At 43.5% G+C, this 25,879-nt stretch overlaps 2 long non-coding RNA genes and 3 gene segments (V, D, J or C); all 5 read left to right on the top strand.

The window, feature by feature from the left end:
- LOC309399270 (immunoglobulin lambda-1 light chain-like) overlaps nucleotides 1–25,879 on the top strand; it is a 205,068-nt gene that overhangs the window by 85,808 nt on the left and 93,381 nt on the right.
- LOC309399272 (immunoglobulin lambda-1 light chain-like) overlaps nucleotides 1–25,879 on the top strand; it is a 145,329-nt gene that overhangs the window by 32,342 nt on the left and 87,108 nt on the right.
- LOC309399057 (immunoglobulin lambda variable 8-61-like) lies at nucleotides 6,914–8,667 on the top strand. The segment is given in 3 exons: nucleotides 6,914–6,984; nucleotides 7,154–7,454; nucleotides 8,586–8,667.
- On the top strand, nucleotides 11,715–12,165 carry LOC309399283. The gene is made up of 2 exons (XR_014176490.1): nucleotides 11,715–11,824; nucleotides 11,998–12,165. It is a non-coding gene; the product is annotated as an uncharacterized lncRNA (long non-coding RNA).
- Nucleotides 14,101–14,551, top strand: LOC309399282. Its single transcript, XR_014176489.1, has 2 exons — nucleotides 14,101–14,210; nucleotides 14,384–14,551. It is a non-coding gene; the product is annotated as an uncharacterized lncRNA (long non-coding RNA).

Genomic DNA, 25,879 nt, shown 5'->3' with positions numbered 1-25,879 from the left:
TTGTGCTTTAATATTGTGAGGTTAGAGGGACAGGGGGTTGGGGCTGCACCATTTGCAAAGAGGGATGGATGGATAATTTGCATACGTTGGGAGAACTTTCATGGGTTAGCTATAAAGAAGAACCATCCGAAAAGAAAGATATGAGAACTGGAAAGAACGACAACTTGCAGGAATGATTTGGTTCCCTGCTATTCTGGTCATGGGATGGCTCTTCTCAGGTAAATCTGCGAATGGGTGGCAGTGTTTAAGAGCTGTCCAAGTGTCTTCTCCCTTCCATGAGAATTCATCCAAAATCTGACAAGCCAATCTTCTCTTGTTTTGGTTGCAGGCTTGGAGTCCCAGTTGATATTGACTCAACCACCCTCCATGTCTGCATCTCCGGCATCCACAGTTAGAATCTCTTGCACAATGAGCAGTGGCTACACCATTGGTACTGTAAGAGCCAGGTGGTACCAGCAGAAACCAGGTGGCATCCCACGGTTTCTATATCACTATTATACCAGCATTGATCAAGGCAGGGGAGATGGGGTCCCAGATAGATTCAGTATTTCCCCTGATAGCTCCCAGAACCTCTGGAATCTAGTGATCGCTGGAGTTCAAGTGGAAGACGATGCCAATTATTACTGCAACGCATGGGACAGCAAACTTGAGCAGCACACGGTGATGCATTTTTAGGAGGAACTGATACAAAAACATGTTGCTTGGTTGCCCAAGGCATGTGTCAACAGAAGACGTTGATGAAAAATCACCAAGCACTGAACACATAAAGAACCAACCTAGAACTAAAGAGAAATTTCCTGACAGTTAGGACAATTCATCAGTGGAACGGCTTATCTCCAGAAGTTGCAGGTACTTTAACACTGGAGATTTCCTAAGGAGAGATTGGGCAACCATGTATCTGAAATGGCATAGGGTGTAGGCATGGGGTTTGGGACTAGAAGATCTTCAAGGTCCCTTCCAGCCCTATGAGTCTGATTCCTGGCTCACCCAGCACTAAAAATGAAGAGAGGTCCTTGGTGTTCTCTGAGCTTGATTGGTTTTTTTTTTGGGGGGGGGCAGGTGTTTCACTACCCAAACTAGGTAACATGAATAGATAATTTGGGTAAATGGAATGTCGGCAAGAAAACGATCAAGCTCAGACCAAGGACCCCTCATCTCAACCTGTGAGAAAAAATATCCCGATATATTTTCTACATACTAAGAAAAACTAAACTAGGAGATTATAGGCAACAAAAAGCTGTATTAATCAATAAGAAAAAGTCTTATTGATAACTCTCACGTGCAGGAAAGGAGAATACTGAACAGTACAACAGGTGACTTCCAGGTTCCCATTTGGGCTATTCCTGGCTGGGTCAGAGTGACCCAAGTTGTCAGCAAAACATGAAATACTGTTCCAATCAGTATTTTTTCCAGCCTAAGCAAGCAAAATAGATATATATTGCAAGATCTTATTCCAAATGGAATCTGTCAGGTTCATTCTTTTTACACAAATAATTCAGATCTCATCCCAATTCTTACACAACCCTGAGCTGCAAATCTTCTCCTTCCTTGGTGCTAAACATTAACTTGAGGCCATAATGACATAACCAATAGAGGTCAGGATTGCCATATTTTCTAAGCTTTGTCATTTTCATTCTACAAAAGAGTTTTGTTTTCAGTACGGCGGTTTTTCAAGCGGACAGTTGCAATGAGACAAAAATATATTATCCTCACTAAGGTAAAGGTAAAGGTTCCCCTTGCACATATGCACTGGTCGTTCCTGACTTTAGGGGGCGGTGCTCATCTCCGTTTCAAAGCCGAAGAACCAGCACTGTCTGAAGACGTCTCCGTGGTCATGTGGCCAGCATGACTCAACGCCAAAGGTGCACGGAACGCTGTTACCTTCCCACCAAAGGTGGTTCCTACTTTTCTACTTGCATTTTTATGTGCTTTCGAACTGCTAGGGTGGCAGAAGCTGGGACAAGTTACGGGAGCTCACTCCGTTATGTGGTGCTGGGGATTCGAACCGCCAAACTGCCGACCTTTCTGATCGACAAGCTTGGAGTCTTAGCCACTGAGCCACTGTGTCATCATCACTAAATAAGGCTAATCTTTGTTTGAAATCTGTTTTACACCATAAAACTCAGCCCAGAAGGAAGAAGCACAGGAGAACATCAACTAGAGTAGCAAAAGAGCATTACTACTAAGTCACATTTCAACACTTTGTAGTGCAGAGGAAAACAAGGCATTTATTCAAGGGCTACCTTCTACAGAATATTCCCTTTCCTAAGAAACAAGGCATTTCAGAACATGAGTAAAATGCAAAAGATGATAGGTGAGTAGAGTTTGCAGGAGACAATTAGTTCACTTCATTGGCTCGTGACTCTCCGAGGCTCCTTGCCAAGTTCTGCAGATCTCGGCCTGGCAGCTCTCCAAGCCAGATAAGATCTGTGACTGTAAATCCTCCCTGGAAAGACTTTGCTGGATGTGAATGAGCAGAATTCACAGTCAATTAATAAAAGGGGTTTTTGTCAGGACCAGGAGTTGGCTTCAGGCTCTTGGGAAGCCTCGGTCAGAATAAAAGGCTGAATGAAAACCATGGTTGAAGACAACTCAATGATCCTAAGGATGGAGTTGGGACTTCTTCCTAGGATACTCCAGTACCAGCTCTGAACTCTTATTTGACCAGTGTGCTTCTTTGTCACCAAGTTCATCTCTTGATCAACAAAGTAGAGGTTACTTTGTTTAAGCAAACGCCTGATTTACATGCTGGTGTCATCCCTCACCTCTAGGGGTTTAAGAGAGACCCGACAGAAGGCAAATAGTGATCCTTACATTGAGGAAGAAGACCTCACCATCCATCATGGCTTGGATTCTTCTGCTCTTCACCATCCTGTCCTCCTTTGGTGAGAGCCAGAGAATCAGGGGAACGAAGAGACAACTCTTTTGATGGTTTTTCATCGGAAGCACAGTGCAGGAAAATTCTGGTTGTCGTGCTATTATGATATATACCTCAGTGTAGAACTGAAGGGACCACGGTGGCTCAGTGGCTGAGCTTGTCGATCAGAAAGGTTGGCAGCTCAGCGGTTCGAATCCCTAGTGCTGTGTAACGGAATGAGCTACCGTGACTTGTCCCAGCTTCTGCCAAGCTAGCAGTTCGAAAGCACGTTAAAAATGCAAGTAGAAAAATAGGGACCACCTTGGGTGGGAAGGTAACAGCGTTCCGTGCGCCTTCGGTGTTGAGACATCTTTGGACATGCTGGTTCTTTGCCTTTGAAACGGAGATGAGCGCCGCCCCCTAGAGTCGGGAACGACTAGCACATATGTGAGAGGGGAATCTTTACCTAACTGTTGCTGTTATTTAAGAAAACACTCATATTCTCTTTCAGGGGCCAGTATTCAGCAGCTGCAGAGCCTGAAGAATTCAGAATCTGTAGCGTTAGGTGGCACTGTCACCATGTCTTGTAGCTATAGTGGTGGGACCATCTCTGACAACAATTACCTTCGATGGCTCCAGCAGAAGCCCGGGAAAGTGCTAAGGCTCTTAGTTGCTACCAGCAACAGCAGGCCATCGAATGTTCCTGTCCGTTTCACTGGGACCACCTCCGGGAACACCATGTCCCTTACCATCGCTGGAACTTTGGGTGAAGACGAAGCTACTTATTATTGTGCTGTCTGGACTGGGAGCGGGTACACAGTGCTTGATTCAGATAGAGAAGTGAAACAAAAACTCTCTTTACTAGACCGGGGCTGTCACAATGTAGAGGAGATCTTAAATCGACATCTTGTGTGAAAGGTTTCTAGATAGTGCAGGGGTCAGCAATCCTGCAGCTCTGGAGCTGCATGTGGCTCTTTCATCCCTCTGCTGCGGCTCCTTGTCACCAGTCGGGAAAAGGGAAAAGGACACCATGCTAGGAGGAGACTCTATGGTGGGAGAACTGAACTTCCGGTCAGCAGAGGAAAAAGGACGCTGTGCTAGGAGGAGACTCTATGGTGGGGGAACCAGACTTCCGGTCAGCTCCAGAATTGAACGGGGGGGCTTCCAGTTAGGACCTTTGTGGCTATTTGAGTGTTTAAGGTTGCTGACCCCTGGGATAGTGATTGCATGTTTTCAAGGGCTGTGGTGGAATGTAGTCTGGATTCCCAGATGGGAGGGGCTGCATCCCAGAGGACTGAGAGACAGCAAAGTTTAGATAGTTGGTTGATAGAAAGAGGTGTTCTAACCTAAACTTCCCCAGCAGCATGAAACTGAGTCCTCGTCCCGATAAGCTCCTTTTATTTAATTGACAGTGAATTTCTCTCCAGCAAAGTCTTTTCACTCCCACAGTCTTTCAAGATAGTTCACAATTACAGGCTTGGAGAGTGGCCAGGCCAATATCTTTCACACGCCGCAATACTTGGCAAGAATGCAGGAATGAATTCCTGCAAACTCCATTCCCCTTTCGCTCCTCTTTTATTTCCTCTGGGAGGGGCCATTCATCGTCCACCTGTGGCCTTACTCCCAAGTTGACCCTTGTTCTTTAACTGTTCCCTTCTCCTGGCATCTCTGCGCATGCGCACACTGGGAACAGGCTCCAGCTGTTCGTCTGCCTCACTGATGTCTGACTGAAGGCAGCTGATAACTGGCATAGGACTCTGGCCCCCTCTCTGCCTCCGACACAGAGCCCTCATCAGAGCCTTCCCCAGACTCCAGGACTGGCCCATGTACCTCCCCAACCTCCTCACTGTCTGAATCTGCTGCTAGCTGCCCTGGCCGCTGGTGGGCCACAACAAGAGGGTCAAAATAGCTCTTTCTTAAAAGTTCTTTAATAAGTAACCAGTTAGTTTGGCAAGATTTCTATCTATAGGTGAGGAACAATAAAAGAACTGTTTTGAAGTGTGTTTTCTTCGTTCTAAGGCCTTACATGTACCAAGAAATCGTAGCGTTCATCAAAGCTATTAAGAAAAGATCTGGGCATCCATTTTCCAAGTTTTTAAAGAGAAAGATGAAAGAAGTTTAACACTCCAATATCTATTATTTCTTTGTGTCATTATGGCAATGGTGTTTTGCCAGAAGTTTTGTATGGGTCGGTAGCTAAAGTCCTTCCCAAGTGTCCTTGCTCATGAAAACATGGGAGTGTCCTCAGAAGCTCTACCAGCAAATCCTAATGATTGAAGAGAAGGAATCTTCAAAGGATGGTCTTTCTTTTCATCTCATATTTGAGGAAGAACGGATGAGCAGGGAGAACATTTGCATGAATTTGAATTCCGCACACTGGAAAAGGCTTAAGAGCAGAGAGGACAGCTGGATCTGCAGACAATTCAACCTTGACTCCATCTCCAACCATGGCTTGGCTGCCTCTTCTTTTCATCCTCTCCTCTTACTTTATGGGTAACTTACGACTTGGGATATCCATTAAAAATTACTGGGATTTCCACTCTTCCTCCATCTGCTAATAATTCAGAGAAGTGGTTTCTCCTCTACTTCTTTGACTTCTGACTTCTGATTTCCTGCCATACATTTCTCCTACGTTCAAGGAACATTGTGCTCATTGAGTTTTTTCTATCATATTTGCTTTCTTTCAGGGACTTTTTCCCAAGTTGTCATGACTCAACCAGAATCTGTGGCTGGAACTCCTGGTGGCTCAATCCGAATCACTTGTACTAAAAGCAGTGGAACAATTGGAGGAAGCTATTCCTCCTGGTATCAACAGAAGCCTGGAAATGCCCCCAAACTCCTTATATATGATGATAGCAGCAGAGCCTCTGGAATCCCAGAACGATTCTCCGGTTCTGTTGAAAGCTCTAGAACAACTGCTGTGTTAACCATCTCCAATCTTCAGGCAGAGGATGAAGCTGATTATTATTGCCTGTGTTATCTCGGCAATAACAAGTACACAATGCTACAATCCCACTGAAGAGCTGAACAAAAACATTGAAGCAGTGAACCCCAATATGCATGAATAACCAATGTGTGACATCTTCTTCTTGGTTCCTCTTAGCCTCCTCAAATTCTCAGGTGCTTCCTTCCTGCTGTCACACCCACCTAGACTCTCAGGGATGTGATAGTTTCTCCATTCTCATTCTCTCTCTCTCTCTCTCTCTCTCTCTCTCTCTCTCTCTCTCTCTCTCTCTCCCTCCCTCCCTCCCTCCCTCCCTCCCTCCCTCCCTCTCCCTCTATATCCATCTATCCATCTATCCATCTATCCATCTATCCATCTATCCATCTATCCATCTATCTATCATCTATCTATCTATCTATCTATCTATCTATCTATCTATCTATCTATCTATCTATCATCTATCTATCTATCTATCTATCTATCTATCTATCTATCTATCTATCTATCTATCTCTGTACTGTACTGTACTATGCTATGCTATGCTACGCTATGCTACACTATATATAAATGGCTATGTGTATGTGTGTGTGCGGGTGTGTGTGTGTGTGTTCCAGCATAACTCTGGAACGCCTCAAGCAATTTCAACCAAACTTGGTACACAGATGACTTACTCTCTGGAAACAAATACTGTGGGGGTTAAGACACCCCTAACACCCCTCGAGGTATGTGTTCTGATAGGATACAGCCTGTTGTGCCTTAAGATGGCTTCTACTGTACATCTGCAGTGGAGTTGCCATGGTAATGGCTTCCCAGTACTCCACAAGGGGGCTCTCTCTGGTAAGGGAGAAAACCCAACATTAGAAATTACGTTTGGTGCGGACGTTTGTGAATGTCTACTACGGGGATAGGGATAAACAAAGACAACAGCTAGGTTGATGGCTAGTATCATATATTGATCAATTAGGTACAGGCTGAACCTTTAGTTAATCTTCCCGTTTGGTAAGGGCAGGGATCAGCATGGTTTTAAAAATGACCTGATTTGCATGCTAATTACATTCTTCCCCTCTAGGGATTTAAGAGAGGCCAGATAGAATCCAAACACTGAACATTTCATTCAGGAAGACCATCTAAGTGTCCACCATGGCTTGGGTTCTTCTGCTCCTCACCATCCTGTCTTCCTTAGGTGAGACCAAGAGAATCAGGGGGCAGGAGGGGAAAATCCTTTTGATGGTCACCATGTGGAATGCAGGGCAGCAAAGGCTGGCCATGGTTTGGCTGTGTAGCGTAGGTTCACCTTATGTTCCTTAATTCCATGCTCTCCCTTGTTCCCAAAATCCCACATCCTCTTTCAGGAGCCAGCATCCAGCAGCTGCAGAGCGTGAAAGATCCAGATTTCGTAGCTCCCGGAGGGACCATCATCATGTCCTGTATATATGGTGGAGGGACCATCGCTGACAGCAATTACCCACGATGGATCCAGCAGAAGGCAGAGCAGACTCCAAAGCTCTTAATATACGACATCAGCATCAGAGCCACAGGCATTCCAGATCGTTTCTCTGGCTCCAGGTCAGGGAGCATAATGTCTCTGACCATCACAGGGGCCTTGGTGGAAGACGAGGCCACTTATTACTGTTTTCTTTGGACAGGGAACGGGTGCACAGTGCTCAATTCGAATAGAGAAGTAAGACAAAAGCCCTTGAAAGGAAGTGAAACGCTTGCATTGGTCTTGCATTTAATCTCAAGCAGGCTCTGATATCTGAGGAAGGTTCAATGAGCAGGCAGATCATTTGCATGAATTTGAATTCCCCCCTGGCAAAAGGCTTAAGAGGAGAGAGCACAGCTGGATCTGCAGACAATTCAACCCTGACCCCATCTCCCACCATGGCTTGGCTGCTTCTTCTCATCCTCTCCTCTTCCTTTCTGGGTAATTGAAGGCTGGGGATATCTCCTGGGACTTATACTCTTCCTCCATCACCTAATAGTTCAGAGAAGTGGTTTCTCCTCTACTTCCTTGATTCCCGATTTCTGTTCCTACCCGACATTTCTCTTACTTTCAATGAACATCATTGCTGATTGAATCCTCCTGTCATCTTTGCTTTTTTTTTTTCCAGGGAGTTTTTCCCAGTTTGTCCTGAATCAACCAACATCTGCGTCTGGATCCCTTGGAGGGACAGTCCGACTCACTTGTGCTAGAAACAGTGGAACATTTGGATCAGGGTATTCCTCCTGGTATCAACAGAAGCCCGGAAATTCCCCCAAACCTCTTATATATGCTGATACCGGGAGAGCCTCTGGAATCCCAGAACGATTCTCCGGTTCTGTTGGAAGCTCGAGAACATCTGCCATGTTAACCATCTCCAATCTTGAGGAACAAGATGAAGCTGCTTATTATTGTGGGTCTGCTATAGACAGTGGCGTGTACACATTGATACAATCCCACTGAAGAGCTGAACAAAAACCTTCAGCTGGGGAACCACAATATGCATGACTAGCCAATCTGTGACATCCTCTTCTTGGTTCCTCTTAGCCTTCTCAAATTCTCAGGTGCTTCCTTCCTGCTCTTTCACCCACTTAGACTCTCAGGGATATGATGGCATCGGAATTAGACAAGGGTGTTATAATTAGCCTAGGACAGGGATGTCTAACCTTTATGGTGCCAAGTGCCTAAAGCTTGCCCGTGCGTGCGTGAACCCCCAAAATCCAATGCAAGTGCCCTCCACATATGCGCCCCCCCCACTCCCCGTACATGTGCCCCACCAACCCTCACCCATTTTCGGCTTCCAGGTTGGAAAAGGAGGTGTTCCAAGCCTTGCGTGATGCCCCCATGCCCCGTTTTGGCTTCCAGGCTGGTGCAGGAGGATTTTGAGGCCCAAAACAGAGTGTGGGGGATGCGCGCATGTGCGTGAATACCCAAAATGCAATGAGTATGCTCCCCACACATGCACCTTGCCCCACATGTTCCCCACCCTCTGCATGTGCACACTTCCCCCGCCTGTGGCCTGTCCCCGCACATGAATAGCAGAGACCTGTTGGCTAGCGGGAGGCATGTATGCATGCGCGGTGAAGGTGGGTTGGGGCGACAGCTGGAGTGCAAGCAGAGAGGGCTCTGCCTGCCACCTGTGGGACATGTTCCATAGGTTTGCCATCAAGGGTCCAGGATTTCATGTTCGATGGAATGCAAGGACAATTCTCGTGCGCATTTTCTAAAACACAGGTGAGCTGAAGTCCTTCCCAAATGTTCCTACTCAGCCAAACAGAATGATCTCCTCAAAAGCTGCATCAGCCAATCATGATCCTCCAAGGGAATAATGGAGTTGGAAGAGACTTTGGAGGTCTTCTAGTCCAACCCCTGCGCAGGAAGGAAGGAACCTTCAAGGGAAAGGTCTTTCCTTTTATCCTAAGCAGGCTTTGATATCGGAGGAAGGTTCATTCAGTAGGCATTTCGTTTGCATGAATTTGAATTCCCCCCTGGCAAAAGTCTTAAGAGGAGAGAGCACAGCTGGATCTGCAGACAATTCAACCCTGACCCCATCTCCCACCATGGCTTGGCTGCTTCTTCTCATCCTCTCCTCTTCCTTTCTGGGTAATTGAAGACTGGGGATATCTCCTGGGACTTATACTCTTCCTCCATCACCTAATAGTTCAGAGAAGTGGTTTCTCCTCTACTTCCTTGATTTCCTATTTCTGTTCCTACCCTACATTTCTCTTACTTTCAATGAATATCATTGCTGATTGAATCCTCCTGTCATCTTTGCCTTTTTTTTCCCCCAGGGAGTTTTTCCCAGTTCGTCCTGAATCAGCCAACATCTGTGTCTGGATCGCTTGGAGGGACAATCCGAATCACTTGTGCTAGAAACAGTGGAACATTTGGATCAGGGTATTCCTCCTGGTATCAACAGAAGCCTCGAAATGCCCCCAAACCTCTTATATATGCTGATGGCAGCAGAGCCCCTGGAATTCCAGCACGAGTCTCCGGTTCTGTGGAAAGCTCGAGAACATCTGCCATGTTAACCATCTCCAATATTCAGCCAGAGGATGAAGCTGATTATTATTGCCTCTCTTACGCAGACGGTGGCAAGTACACAGTGCTACAATCCCACTGAAAAGCTGAACAAAAACCTTCAGCTGGGGAACCACAATATGCATGACTAGCCAATGTGTGACATCCTCTTCCTGGTTCTTCTTAGCCTCCTCAAATTCTCAGATGCTTCCTTCCTGCTCTCATACCCACTTAGACTCTCAGGGATGTGATCGTATCTCAATTCCAGAAGGGTGTTATGATCGGTCTGGGATTTCAAGGTGGATGGAATAAAAGGGATCCATTGAGTTATGGATTATGAATCTTTTAACAAAGAGATTCACCCACATATCATTTCCGATAATAGTTGTTTGGAGACAACAGCCATATTGTGGATCCAACATTCCAACTGCAACCTAGCCACATCTCCTCCTCTTCTCCTCTGTCTACTGAAATAGTGATGGAAAAGTTTTGATTATCTAAGCTCAACCCTTCTGATCTGGAACGCTCACATTTTGGCTCTTATTGATCAATTCTGATCAGAAAAGTTTCTTTGGAGTCCTTCACGCTTCCTTTTCACCTTTAACATTTCTCTCCCCTTTGCAATTACATCTCTTTTACTGAAACTTTAGATCGGCTTCCTTTCAGATCTTTTGGTCCAGGTTATCCTTAATCATCCCTCTTCTCTTTCTGCATCCTACAGAGAAACAGTCAGGATTTGCTGTGATAAAATGAGTGGAACTATTGGAGACTGATACAGCTCCTGGGATCAGCCGTGTCCTCATCAGAAACATGAGCAAAATAAGAGACTCTTTAATACCCCCACTCATTTTTCTGGTTCTGTCAATAGTTTGTCCAATTCTGTCTCCTTGAGCAAATTGCCTACAACTGGACTCTCCTTTCTTGATTTTTTGGGGTCATAACATTGGGTGTCTTTAAAAAAATTCTATGGTTTTATAGGGTTGTAGTTAGGGCTAAGGTCATAACTATGTTCTCCTATATTCCCATTCTTCCTTCTCATCCACCTCCTTTAGGGCCATGAAAAAATTGATTTAAACAAACTATTGACATTTGATGTAGGTCACTATGCTATAAATCTTGGCATTTGCTTTGCCCAACCCCTAAAAGGTATCTTGAGGATTGGGTGACCTCACCAGTAGAGGTCAGGATTGCCATATTTGTGAAACTTAATCTGAAATTTTAGTCCCCAGAGTCCTGGTTTAAGGCGGCTTCTAATTCAGGCTGTCAGTAGCAATAAGAAAATGTCTTAATTTCCTTCTCAAGGGGCAGAAAACGAATACAAATCAAAGTATGACAGAATGCATGGGAAAGAGTTGGAATATTAATCAATTTAATGAAAGAAAGAAATGGATCGAGCTACCTTTTTATATTATGATGGGACACCAGCTCCCATCTTAGCAGTTCATGTGGGCTCTAAACTTTTGTCTACTCTTGGAGATCCCTTTGGATGAGCACAAGTGTTTTTCAGGAAAACATAAACTTGTGACCCAGCAAAGACTGTTTTCATTCCTAACATCCCTGAAATAGGTAATAATGATCTGTCTCAGCTCGAACAAGGATGGAGGACATAAAATGAGGACAATTCTCATGCATGCTTTCTACACCTGCTGAAGTCCTTCCCAAATCTTCTTGCTGAACCAAACAAGATGGTCTCCTTAGAGGCTGCATCAGCAAATCATGATCCTCAAAGAGAATAACAGAATAACAGAGTTGGAAGGGACCTTGACGGTCTTCTAGTCCAACCTCTACTCATGCAGGATGGGGCCTTCAAGGGAAGGTCTTTCCTTTTATCTGAAGCAGGCTTTGATATCTGAGGAATGTTCAATAAGCAGGCAAAGCATTTGCATGAATTTGAATTCCCTGCTAGCAAAAGGCTTAAGAGTAGAGAGGACAGCTGGATCTGCAGACAATTCACTTCTGACATCATCTCCAACCATGGCTTGGATGCCCCTTATCTTGGCTATCCTCTCCTCTTCCTTTATGGGTAATTTATGTCTTGGGATTTCTATGCTAAAATTGCCATGACTACAGCCTTCCCCTGTCTACCGATAATTCAGAGATCCATCTCCTAATTTCTGTTCCTACCACACCTTTCTTTTGATTGAAATGAAGATTTTTGCTGATAGACTCTTTCCTGTCATCTTTGTTGTCTTTCAGGGACTTTCTCCCAAGTTGTCCTGACTCAACCAGAATCTGTGGCTGGATCTCCTGGAGACTCAGTCCAAATCACTTGTTCTCTCAGCAGTGGAACAATTGGAACAAGCGATTCCTCCTGGTATCAACAGAAGCCTGGAAATGCCCCCAAACTCATCATATATGCTGATAGCAGCAGACCCTCTGGAATCCCAGAACGATTCTCTGGTTCAGTTGAAAACTCTAGAACAACTGCTGTGTTAACCATCTCCAATCTTCAGGCAGAGGATGAAGCTGATTATTATTGCCTGTCTTATATAAGTGGTGGCAAGTGCACAATGATACAATCTCACTGAAGAGCTGAACAAAAACATTCCAGCAGGTGATGTCCGATATGCATGACTAGCTAATGTGTAAAAATGTTCTCAGATGCTTCTTTCCTGCTCTCACACCCACTTAGACTCTCAGGGATGTGATTGTATCTCAATTCCAGAAGGGTGTTATGATCGGTCTGGGATTTCATGGTGCGTGGAAGGAAAGGGATCCATTGAGTTATGGATTATGAATCATTTAACATAGAGATTCACCCACATCATTTCCAATAACAGCCATATTGTGGATCCCACATCCCAACTACAACCTAGCCACATCTCTCCTCTTCTCCTCTGTCTACTGAAATAGTGATGGAAAAGTTTTGAATGTCTAACATCAACCGTTATTATCTAAATGCTCACATTTTGATTCTTATTGATCAATTCTGATCAGAGAAGCTCCTTTGGAGTCCTTTGCTCTTCCCTTTCATATCTAATATTTCTCCCCCACCTTTGGGATTACACGGAAACTTTCTCTTTGCTTCCTTTCAGATCTTTTGGTCCAGGTTGTCCTTAATCATCCCTCTTCTCTTTCTGCATCCTACAGAGAAACAGTCAGGATTTGCTGTGATAAAATGAGTGGAACTATTGGAGACTGATACAGCTCCTGGGATCAGCCGTGTCCTCATCAGAAACATGAGCAAAATAAGAGACTCTTTAATACCCCCACTCATTTTTCTGGTTCTGTCAATAGTTCATCCAATTCTGTCTCCTTGAGCAAATTGCCTACAACTGGACTCTCCTTTCTTGATTTTTTTGGGTCGTAACATTGGGTGTCTTTAAAAAAAATTCTATGGTTTTATAGGGTTGTAGTTAGGGCTAAGGTCATAACTATGTTCTCCTATATTCCCATTCTTCCTTCTCATCCATCCACCTCCTTTAGGGCCATGAAAAAATAGATTTCAACAAATTATTGACATTTGATGTAAGTCACTATGCAATGAATCTTGGCATTTGCTTTGCCCAACCCCTAAAAGGTATCTTGAGGATTGGGTGACCTCACCAGTAGAGGTCAGGATTGCCATATTTGTGAAACTTAGTCTGAAATTTTAGTCCCCAGAGTCCTAGTTTAAGGCGGCTTCTAATTCAGGCTGTCAGTAGCAATGAGAAAATGTCTTAATTCCCTTCTCAAGGGGCAGAAAACGAATACAAATCAAAGTATAACAGAATGCATGGGAAAGAGTTGGACTATTAATCAATTTAATGAAAGAAAGAAATGGATCGAGCTTCCTTTTTATAGTATGGTGGGACACCAGCTCCCATCTTAGCAGTTCATGTGGGCTCTAAACTTTTGTCTACTCTTGGAGATCCCTTTGGATGAGCACAAGAGTTTTTCAGGAAAACATGAACTTGTGACCCAGCAAAGACTGTTTTCATTCCTAACATCCCTGAAATAGGTAATAATGTCCCTGAGAGGGATCTGTCTTAGCTCGAACAAGGATGGAGGACATAAAATGAGGACAATTCTCATGCATGCTTTCTACACCTGTAGAAGTCCTTCCCAAATATTCTTGCTGAACCAAACAAGATGGTCTCCTTAGAGGCTGCATCAGCAAATCATGATCCTCAAAGAGAATAACAGAATAACAGAGTTGGAAGGGACCTTGACGGTCTTCTAGTCCAACCTCTACTCATGCAGGATGGGGCCTTCAAGGGAAGGTCCTTCCTTTTATCTGAAGCAGGCTTTGATATCTGAGGAAGATTTAATAAGCAGGCAAAGCATTTGCATGAATTTGAATTCCCTGCTAGCAAAAGGCTTAAGAGCCGAGAGGACAGCTGGATCTGCAGACAATTCACTTCTGACATCCTCTCCAACCATGGCTTGGATGCCCCTTATCTTGGCTATCCTCTCCTCTTCCTTTATGGGTAATTTATGTCTTGGGATTTCTACGCTAAAATTGCCATGACTACAGCCTTTCCCTGTCTACCAATAATTCAGAGATCCATCTCCTAATTTCTGTTCCTACCACACCTTTCTTTTGATTGAAATGAAGATTTTTGCTGATAGAGTCTTCCCTGTCATCTTTGTTGTCTTTCAGGGACTTTCTCCCAAGTTGTCATGACTCAACCAGAATCTGTGGCTGGATCTCCTGGAGGCTCAATCCGAATCACTTGTTCTATCAGCAGTGGAACAATTGGAGGAAGCTATTCCTCCTGGTATCAACAGAAGCCTGGAAATGCCCCCAAACTCATCATATAACAAGATAGCAGCAGACCCTCTGGAATCCCAGAACGATTCTCTGGTTCAGTTGAAAGCTCCAGAACAACTGCTGTGTTAACCATCTAAGTGCACAGTGCTACAATCCCATTGAAGAGCTGAACAAAAACCTTGTAGCAGTTGACCTCCGATATGCATGACTTGCAAATGTGTGACATCTTGTTCTTGGTTCCTCAAAGTCTTCCCAAGCTGTCAGGTGTTTCTTCATTCCTGTCACTCCGCTTTAGACTCTTGGGGAATACGATGACATCTGAGTTTTAGAAGGATGTTGCAATTGAACTGGGACTTTAAAGTGGGTGGATGAAATGGGATCAGTTGACTATGTTTACATCTCATTTAGCATACAGATTCACTCAGAGCACCACATAATATCCCATTTGGAGACATATTGCCCATCTTCATCCTACATTCCAACTATGGGCTTCTTTCCTCCTGGTCTTATCAACCTTCTGATGTGGACAACTACGTTTTGGTCTTTTCTGGTCAGGGAAGCTTCTTCTGAGTCCATCACACTTTCCTTTTAGATCTAACGTTTCTCTCCCCTTTGAAATTACACCTCCTTGGTGGAAACTGTTCTTTACTCTTTGCTTCCTTTCAAGATTTTTAGTCTTATATCATGATGGGGCACCGGGTCTTATCTTAATATGGTGGTCCCTGCAGCCTCTGACCTGATTTTTTGGTCAACTCTGATGAGCACTGCAGATTTTTGGGGGAAACATAAATTTGCAACCTAACATTATTGTCGCTTCTAAACATCTCTAAAATGGGCCATCATTTCCCTGCATTGTTGAGTGGAATGGTTCTTAATCATCCTTTATCATCCACCTTCTCTTTCAGCATCCTGCAGAGTAAGAGTCAGGATTTATTATCATGAAATGAGTGAAAATATTGGAGGTTCATAGAACTCCTGGGATCAGCTGTAACCTCATCAGAAACATGAGCAGAATAAGAGACTCTTTAAAAGCTCCACCCATGTTTCTGGCTCTTTGAAAAGTTCACCCAGTTCTGTCTCCTTGAGCATCGTCAGTCCATCTCAAATTGCCTACAACTGGACTCTCCTTTGTTTGCCTTAATTGTTGGGTGTTTTTTAAAAAAAATTCTATGCTTTTATAGGATTAGAATTAGGGTTAGGGTTAAGGTCATAATTATGTTCTCCTATATTCCCATTCTTCCTTCTCATCCACCTCCTTTAGGGTCATGAAAAAATAGATTTCAACATGCTATTTCCATTTCATGTAGGGCACTATATTTCTTTATTTTGGCAAACAGAATCCTGGCATCTCCTTTGCCCAACCCCCAAAAAGTATCTTGAGGCTTGGGTGACATAACCAGTAGAGGTCAGGATTGCCACGTTTTCGAAACAGTCTGAAATTTTAGTCCCCAGAGTCCTAGTTTAAGGCGGCTTCCAATTCAGGCTGTCAGAAGCAATGAGAAAATGTGTTAATTCCCTTCTCAAGGGGTATAAGAAGGAGGAAACGGATAAAAATCAAAATATACCATTATGCATGGGAAAGAGTTTGATTAATAATCAATATAAAGAAGTAAAGAAATGGATTGAATTTCCTTTTATATTATGGTGGGACACCAGCTCCCATCTTAGTAGTCCATATGGCCACTGGACTGGATTTTTGTCTACTCTTGGAGATCCCCTCGGATGAGCACAAAGGCTTTTCAGGAAAACAGGAATCAGTGTCCTAACATAGATGGTTTTCATTCCTAACATCCCTGAAAGAAGCCACAATTTCCCCGAAAAGCTGAGAGGGATCTGTCTCAACCTGAAGTAGGTAGGTTGAAGGACATAGAATGAGGACAATTCTCATGCCCACTTTCTACACTACAGATGAGCTGAAGTCCTTCCCAAATGTTCCACTCAGCTGAACAGGATGGTCCCTTCAAAAGCTACATCAGCAAATCATAATCCTCAAAGAGTTGGAAGAGACCAGGGAGGTCTTCTAGTCCAACCCCTGCTCAGGCAGGAAGGAAGCTTCAAGGGAAAGGTCTTTCCTTTTATCTGAAGCAGGATTTGATATCTGAGGAAGATTCAATGAGCAGGCAGATCATTTGCATGGATTAGAATTCCCCACTGACAAAAGGCTTAAGAGTAGAGAGGATAGCTGGATCTGCAGACAATTCACTTCTCATCTCCAACCATGGCTTGGTTGCCTTTTCTTCTCCTCTTCTCCTCTTCCTTTACGGGTAATTTATGTCTTGGGATTTCTACTCTAAAATTGCCATGACTAAAGCTTTCCTCTATATTATTTCCAGTAGAATTATCTGTCTACTGATGATTCAGAGATCCATCTCCTTATTTGTATTCCTACCACACATATCTTCTGATTTAAGTGAAGATTTTTGCTGATAGAGTCTTTCCTGTCATCTTTGTTGTCTTTCAGGAACTTTCTCCCAAGTTGTCCTGACCCAACCAGAATCTGTGGCTGGAACTCCTGGAGGCTCAATCCGAATCACTTGTACCAAAAACAGTGGAACACTTGACCGAGGGGATTCCTCCTGGTATCAACAGAAGCCTGGAAATGCCCCCAAACTCATCATATATCAAGATAACAGCACAGCCGATGGAATCCCAGAACGATTCTCCGGGTCTCTTGAAAACTCTGAAACATCTGCCGTGTTAACCATCTCCAATCTTCAGGCAGAGGATGAAGCTGATTATCATTGCCTGTATAATGTAGGTGGTGGCAAGTGCACAGTGCTACAATCCCATTGAAGAGCTGAACAAAAACCTTGTAGCAGCTGACCTCCGATATGCATGACTTGCAAATGTGTGACATCTTGTTCTTGGTTCCTCAAAGTCTTCCCAAGCTGTCAGGTGTTTCCTCACTCCTGTCACTCCGTTTTAGACTCTTGAGGATATGTTGACATTTGAGTTTCAGAAAAACCTTCTCTCATTTTTTTTAAAAAATAAACATCTCTTTTTAGGCTCAACATCAAGTACTCGAGCAGGTCTTAGAGACAAGGACAAAATGCCAAACATGATTCACCCCAATAAACAATAAAGTCAGTTAGATGGGCAAGGAGCAAGACAATGCCATTAGCCTCCTTTTCTTGGAGACGCCTTATGAGTGTAGCTGGAGTCCAGGTTGACTGGTATCCTTTTGTCAATTCACATATTCTCAGTCTACCTAGAATTGGGTTCCATCTGGGGAGATACCACATGTTCTGACCCTGACTTCCCAAGCACATGAAGCAAACTCCTTGTCTTGACAAAAAACCCTTTTATTCATTGACTGCGAATTCTGCTCATTCACATCCAGCAACGTCTATAGGATACTATGCTTCTTCTTTATTTTGGCAAAAAGAATCTTGGCATCTCCTTTGCCTAACCCCCAAAAAGTATCTTGAGGCTTGGGTGACATAACCAGTAGAGGTCAGGATTGCCATGTTTTCGAAACTTAGTCTGAAAGTTTAGTCCCCAGTGTGTTAGCTTAAGGAGGCTTCTAATTCAGGCTATCAGAAGCAATGAAAAAAATGTGTTATTTCCCTTCTCAAGGGGCACAAGAGGCAGAAAACAGATAAGAATCCAAATCTAACAATGTATGGTAAAGAATTTGAATAATAATCAATATAAAGAAATAAAGCAATGGATTGAGCTTCCTTTTTATATTATGGTGGGACACCAGTTCCAATCTTAGTAGTCCATATGGTCACGGGACTGGATTTTTGTCTGCTCTTGGAGACCCCCTTGGATAAGCAAAACTTTTAGGAAAACATGAATCAGTGTCATAACATAGATGGTTTTCATTCCTAACATCCCTGAAAGAAGCCACAATTTCCCCGAAAAGCTGAGAGGGATCTGTCTCAACCTGAAGTAGGTAGGTTGAAGGACATAAAATGAGGACAATTTTCATGCCCACTTTCTACACTACAGATGAGCTGAAGTCCTTCCCAAATGTTCCACTCAGCTGAACAGGATGGTCCCTTCAAAAGCTACATCAGCAAATCATAATCCTCAAAGAGTTGGAAGAGACCATGGAGGTCTTCTAGTCGAACCCCTGCTCAGGCAGGAAGGAAGCTTCAGGGGGAAGGTCTTTCCTTTTATCTGAAGCAGGATTTTATATCTGAGGAAAATTCAATGAGCAGGCAGATCATTTGCATGGATTAGAATTCCCCACTGACAAAAGGCTTAAGAGTAGAGAGGACAGCTGGATCTGCAAGCAATTCAGTTCTGACCTCATCTCCAACCATGGCTTGGGAGATACCACATGTTCTGACTGAGGCTTCCCAAGCACATGAAGCAAACTCCTTGTCTTGACAAATAATTGACTGTGAATTCTGCTCATTCACATCCAGCAAAGTCTTTCAAGGGAGGATTTACAGTCACAGACCTTATCTGGCTTGGAGAGCTGCCAGGGCGATAGCTGCAGAACTTGGCAAGGAGGAGAGTCACGAACCAATTAAGCGAGCTAATGGTCTCCTGCAAACTCCACTCCCCTTTCATTCCTCTTTTATTTCCTCTGGGAGGGAATTCATCGTCCACTTGTTGGCCTTGCTCCCAAGTCAATCCCTGTTCTTTAGGTGTTCCCTTCATCTGGAAACTCTGCACATGCGCACACTGGGAACAGGCTCCAACTGTTCCTCTGCCTCACTGACGTCTGACTATGAAGGCCGCTGATAAATGGCATACGGCTCTGGCCCCCTCTCTGCCTCCGACACAGAGCCCTCATCAGAGCCTTCTCCAGACTCCAGGACTGGCCCATCTTCCTCCCCAACCTCCTCACTGTCCAAATCAGCTGCCAACTCCTCTGGCCACTGGCAACCATAACAGCACAGCTCAAATATTTTTCTAACATTTATGAATGGCCTTTCAGTCCCTTCCTTTGCTATCCTGTCTTCATCCCCTCATTGAAATCCGACATCAGTCAGGCCACCATATCCATCCGATAAAGTGGCCTGCAGTTGACAAATATTGTGACCCTTGTATTCAATGTGTTAGTTGTAAAATTGCCAGCACAGACCTAGTTTTTTTTGGGGGGGGGGGTAAATCTCTAAGGAATTCCATGGATTCATATGCTTTTTTATACTATGGTAGGATATCCACTCCCATCTTAGTCTATGTGCCCTCTGAACTGATTTTTTTTTTTGCCTTCTCTTGGTGAGCTCCTCTGATGAACACAGCAAGTTTTCAAGAAAATATTAATTTGTGACCTAATAGGGACTGTTGTCATCCCTAGTGTCCTGAAAATAGTCCATAATTTCCCTGAATAGTTGTCTCAGTACTAAAGAGGATGGATCAAGGAGACAAAGTGAGGACATTTCTCATTCAGGAGTTGCTCTCTGCAGTTGCTCTGAAGTCCTTCTCAAAAGTTTTCACTCAGCCAAAGTGTGCTGCACCAGCAAAACTTAATGCTTGAAGAGAAAGCATCTTTGCCCTTCTTTTTATCTGAAGCAGGCTCTTGGAGTCCTAGTGGACAACCATTTAAATAGGAGCCAGCTGTGTGGAGCAGCTGCCCCAAAAGCCAACAAAGTTCTAGGCTGCATCAACAGAGGGAGAGAATCAAGATCACGTGAAGGGTTAATACCACTTTATAAGGCCTCGGTAAGGCCACTTGGAATCCTGCATCCAGGTTTGGTCGCCACGACGTAAAAAAGATGTGGAGACTCTAGAAAGAGTGCAGAGAAGAGCAACAAAGATGATTAGGGGACTGGAGGCTAAAACATATGAAGAACGATTGCAGGAACTGGGTATGTCTAGTTTTATGAAAAGAAGGACCAGGGGAGACATGATAGCAGTCTTCCGATATCTCATGGGCTGCCACAAAGAAGAGGGAGTCAAGCTATTCTCCAAAGCACCTGAGAGCAGGACAAGAAGCAATAGGTGGAAACTAATCAAAGGAGAGAAGCAACTTAGAACTAAGGAGAAAAAATTTCCTGACAGTTAGAACAATTAATCAGTGGAAGAACTTGCCTCCAGAAGTTGTGAATGCTTCAACACTGGATGTTTTTAAGGGGATGTTGGATATCCATTTGTCTGAAGTGGTGTAGAGTTTCCTGCCTAAGCAGGGGGTTGGACTAGAAGACCTCCGAGGTCCCTTCCAACTCTGTTATTCTAAGTCTGTAGGCTCTCACGTCTGAGGAAGAATTGATGGCTAGGTGGAACATTTGCATGAATTTGAATTCCCCACTGGCAAAAGGCTTAAGAGCAGAGAGCACAGCTGGATCTACAGACAATTCAATCCTGACTCCTTCTCCAACCATGGCTTGGCTGCCTCTTCTCATCCTCTCCTCTTCCTTTCTGGGTAATTGATGACTTGGGATTTCTATTAAAAATGTCGGGGATTGATACTGTTCTTCCCATCTCCTAATAATTCAAAGAAATAATTTCTCCCTGACTTCAGCTTTCACATTTCTCTTCCTACCACATCTGTCTCTATTGCTCAAGTGAGCATGGTACTTATTGAGTCTTCCTGTTCATTTTTGCTTTCTTTTAGGGACTTTTTCCCAGTTTGTCCTGAATCAACCAACATTTGTGTCTGGAACTTCTGGAGAGACAGTACAAATAACGTGTACTAAAAGCAGTGGAACAATTCAGTATCAACAGAAGCCTGGAAATGCCCCCAAACTTATTATATACTATGATGGTTCAACACCATCTGGAATCCCAGCACGATTTTCTGGTTCTTTTGCGAACTCTAGAAAATCTGCCGTGTTAACCATCTCCAATATTGAGGCAGAGGACGAAGCTGATTATTATTGTTTGTCTGCTACAGACGATAACAAGTACACAGTGAAAGAATCCTATTGAAGAGCTGAACAAAAACCTCATAGCAGGTGCTCTCCGATATGCACTACTTACAAATGTCTGAAATATTGTTCTTGGTTCCTTCCTCTTAGCCTTCTCCAACTGCCAGCTTCTTCTCTGCTTGGTGCCCTGCTCTTTTACGCTCCTAGAGATGTGGTGGCATTTGAATTCTAGAAGGTCACTGCAGTTGGAACTGGGACTTCAGGGTGGGTGGAGGAAAGGGATGGGTTGAAGGATGACTATGTCTCATTTAACACAGAACTTCTGCTTGGGGTTCTTCACCGTCTCTTTGAAGGCTGTAGCCATTCAACAGAACAACAGAGGTGGAAGGGACCTTGGAGGTCTTCTAGTCCAACCTCCTGCTCAAGAAGGAGACCCTATACCACTCCAGACAAATGGCTCCCCAATCTCTTCTTAAAAGCCTCCAGTGACGGGGCACCCACGATTTCTTGTATTTTTGCATCCAAGTTTTGTTTTTTTAATATTATTTAGACACATCAATGTGTGGACGGTGTGATACCCGATTACCATACATTTCAATAAAAATAAACATAATATTACTATACACAATTATTACATTTCATTTTCATGGTTTCATAATATTTGCACATGTCCTTTACTGCCACCCTTCTGTTCTAAACCACCTTCTTACTCTTTCAATTCTCTCCCTCCCTCTCTCTCTCTCTCCCTCCCTCCCTCCTTCCCTCCCTCCCTCCCTCCCTATAAAGCCTCTGGAACCTGGGGAGGGCAAAAATGGCTTTAAAAAAGGCTGAACTCAGCTGACAGGGCAACGCCTCGCGTGCCCTGACAAATGGCATCCTGGGTATATAGTATGTATATGTATGTATGTATGTATGTATGTATGTATGTATGTATGTATGTATGTAACAAAGCCAGCATCCCATCCCCTCCCACCAGGATTTACAGAAAGACTGCAGCTCCGTTCGCATTTTAAGCCCAAAGCCTGAAGATGGCAAGTGAGATCTTGCTGAAACGTTGCCAAGACAATCTCAATCTTACATGGGAAAAGACCCGAAGACAACAAAACCAACATACATACATACATACATACATACATACATACATACATAATAATTCCTCTCTTATTTTTATCTCTATTTTAGCTTTCCCCCCCACCTGTTACTCTAATATTCAAAGATGTGATACTAATAAAATTTCTTTTCTATTCCTTACTATTACCATACATATTTTTCTTACAACACATCCCTTCATTTTCTAATCGCCCATTCTTTAATTCTAACATATTTTTGTTCTTATTCGAAAATACCATCATTCAAATTCAAATTTTCCAATGAAAACTCAATTCCTCTTCATACCTCTCTTCGTGTTCTTTCCAATCCGCCAATCCGCGAAATTCTACCGTTAATTTCATTATCCAATCACCTGTTATTTAATTCTAGCATTCCATCTTTTTTGACATATTTAACTATCAGAGACGGAGACGTCTTCGGACAGCGCTGGCTCTTTGGCTTTGAAATGGAGATGATTTTCTTGTCAAGAAATTACGGGGGAACAAATAAAGTATAAACCCGAAACCTTCTTACTAGGAATAATTAACGGGAACTACACAAAAAAAATTAAATATCTACTAACACATATATTAACCACAGCTAGAATTGCCTTTGCCCAATGCTGGAAGCAAAATAACACACCGCTAGACGAATTAGTGATAAAAAAAAACCTTGGATTGTGCAGAGATGGACAAATTAACCCTAAAATTAAAGGACAAAGAAGAATTGGAATACTACGAAATTTGGAATAAGTGGTATGAATGGTTGGAAAATAAGAAAAACAATTAAGCCGAAAACAATATACATAAATAAACATAGAACTGTATATAAAAGTAGGTAAATATGTAAAATATCATAAAAATGTGTAGATAAGATGACATAATGATTGTAATATATGGTAAAGAGAGGAAAACATACATAGATACGACGATGTAACATTGTACAAACTGTTGATATAAAGATTGTAATATGTGATGAAAAGACAAAAACAATAAAAAATTATTACAAAAAAAAAATGAAATGGAGATGAGCACCGCCTCCTAGAATCGGGAACGAGTAGCACATATGTGCAAGGGGAAACTTTACCTTTTTATCCATTGACTGCATTTGTTTATAAATTCTTATATGGCCACAACATCTCGCCATATAACAAATGTTCTTTGTGTGGGTACAGAACAGAGCTAAACACATCAAGCTAATCCTAACAGAACCAAACAGAATAAAAATAAAACAGGGCAGTTCAAACCATCAACATCCATCACAATAACTCACAGGCTTCAACCACAATTCCTGGGAGAATAGCCAGGTCTTAAAGATCTTCTGAGAAACCACCAGTATTTTTCGATGTTTTCTGATCTCTTCTTTTTAAGTAACATCCAGAAGGTGGTGCTATGAGATTATAGGTTGATGACTGCAGCATGGATTAGCTGTAAACTAGTTTGTTCCTCCTGTTATCTGATATCCGGATGAAACTGTTAGGGCATTTCTACTGACCTCCATCCCTTCTACTCATCACTCTCCAGTTCCCAGGAATAATTCCTACTCTTGAAGATTGTTTAAACCTTTTGTTAGGCTGGATAAGGAGGAACAGCATGGCCCAAGCAGTTCTCTCCTTCCTGGTTTTTCTTCTTTCTTATTGCACAGGTAAAGGAGTGGTATTGCTAGGATACCATTTGAATAATAGCTGGCAAGGCCAATAGGATCCTCTAGAAATCCGTCTAGGCCAACAGCTGGGAGACCAGTGTTCTGACCGAGGCTTTCCAAGAGCATGAAACAAACTCCTTGTCCCGACAAAAAGCCCTTTTATTCGTTTACTGTGAATTCTGTTCATTCACATCCAGCAAAGTCTTTCAAGGGAGGATTTACAGTCACAGACCTTATCTGGCTGGGAGAGCTGCCAGGCCGATATGTGCAGAACTTGGCAAGGAGCCTCGGAGAGTCACGAACCAATGAAGCGAACGAATTGTTTCCTGCAAACTCCACTCCCCTTTCGCTCCTCTTTTATTTCCTCTGGGAAGGGCCATTCATTGTCCACCTGTGGCCTTCCTCCCAAGTCAACCCCTGTTCTTTAGCTGTTCCCTTTGTCTGGCAACTCTGTGCATGCGCACAAAGGGAACAGGCTCCAGCTGTTCCTCTGCCTCACTGATGTCTGACTCCGAAGGCAGCTGATAACTGGCATACGGCCCTGGCCCCCTCTCTGCCTCCGACACAGAGCCCTCGTCATAGCCTTCCCCAGACTCCAGGACTGGCCCATGTTTCTCCCCAACCTCCTCACCGTCCGAATCTACTGCAATTCCACTGGCCGCTGGTAGGCGAAAACAACCAATGCTTCTCCATCCTTGGTTCAATTTAACAGTTGTGTCTGGAGAAATCCCGATTCAGATAAATGATAGTTGCCAACTCACAAAGCATTCATGGTCTACTCTTGAGTTGCCATGGGCAGGAGGGGGGAAAACTGATGGGGCAGCTTAGCAGCTGAATGTGTTCAGAAGCACATTCCATGCATACCTTTCTCAAGGAGGGATCTCAGATTACCAGAGCCGGTTTAAGAGGTGCATTTTTTTTACAGCCCGCGAAAGTGCCTCATTGGACAATGTAATTTATAACACACTCTAGAAGGAGATGGGGAAGCAGGGTCATAGTTGAACTGTAAATCACTGGTGGCAGAATTGACTTCACTCGGGAATGTGCTGTCATGTTGCTCCTAATAAATAACTGGGTTTCTTTTGAAACTTGGCTCGAGGCTCATGAGTTAATTAAGGCATCTATCAGAACCCAGACAACAGTCAGGTCAAGCCAACTAGATAGCCCATGAGTATGTCCTCTTAACTGGCCCATCTAGGACCTTGAAATTGTGTGGTGACCAAGTGTTTTCCCCTCCCTATAACTTTACAGTGGCCATGAATGGTGATGACAACCACCAACGTAGAGGAAGCGCCTTTGCATGGCTTTGCATTTTCCCACACTTGGCCCTTAAAGCAAAGTAATGTCTCCAAAACATTTTGCACATAGGACATCTGTCATGGCCATCCCTTATACCCTTAGCTTCAACATGGCACAAGCTGTTCTCTTCTTCCTCATTTTTTCTTATTGCACAGGTAAAGGAGAACATGCTTGCAAATGTAAACCCTTGGATTTATATCTTTTGCTTTCTTGGTGTAACATCCAAGAAGAGATGTAACCAAGAAGAGATGATTAGGGCACTGGAGGCCAAAACATACAAATGGTTGCAGGAACTAGGTATGTCCAGTTTAATGAAAAGAAGGACTAAGGGGGTGACATTGATAGCAGTGTTGCAATATTTGAGATGCTGCCACAAAGAAGAGAGAGTCAAGCTATTCTCCAAAGCACCTGAGGGTAGAACAAGAAGGATGGCAACTGATCGAGGAGAGAAGCAACTTAGAACTAAGGAAAAATTTCCTGATATTAGAACAATGAATCAGTGGAATAACTTGCCTCCAGAAATTGTGGGTCTCTGATACTTGAGGTTTTTGAGAAGAGATTGGATAATCATTTGTCTGAAATGGTA

The sequence above is a fragment of the Natrix helvetica genome (assembly GCF_964273705.1).
Source record: "Natrix helvetica genome assembly, chromosome: 14".
NCBI classification, from domain to species: Eukaryota; Metazoa; Chordata; class Lepidosauria; order Squamata; family Natricidae; genus Natrix; species Natrix helvetica.
The sequence above is the reverse complement of the archived record's forward strand: the minus strand, read 5'-3'. Positions and strand labels throughout refer to the sequence as shown.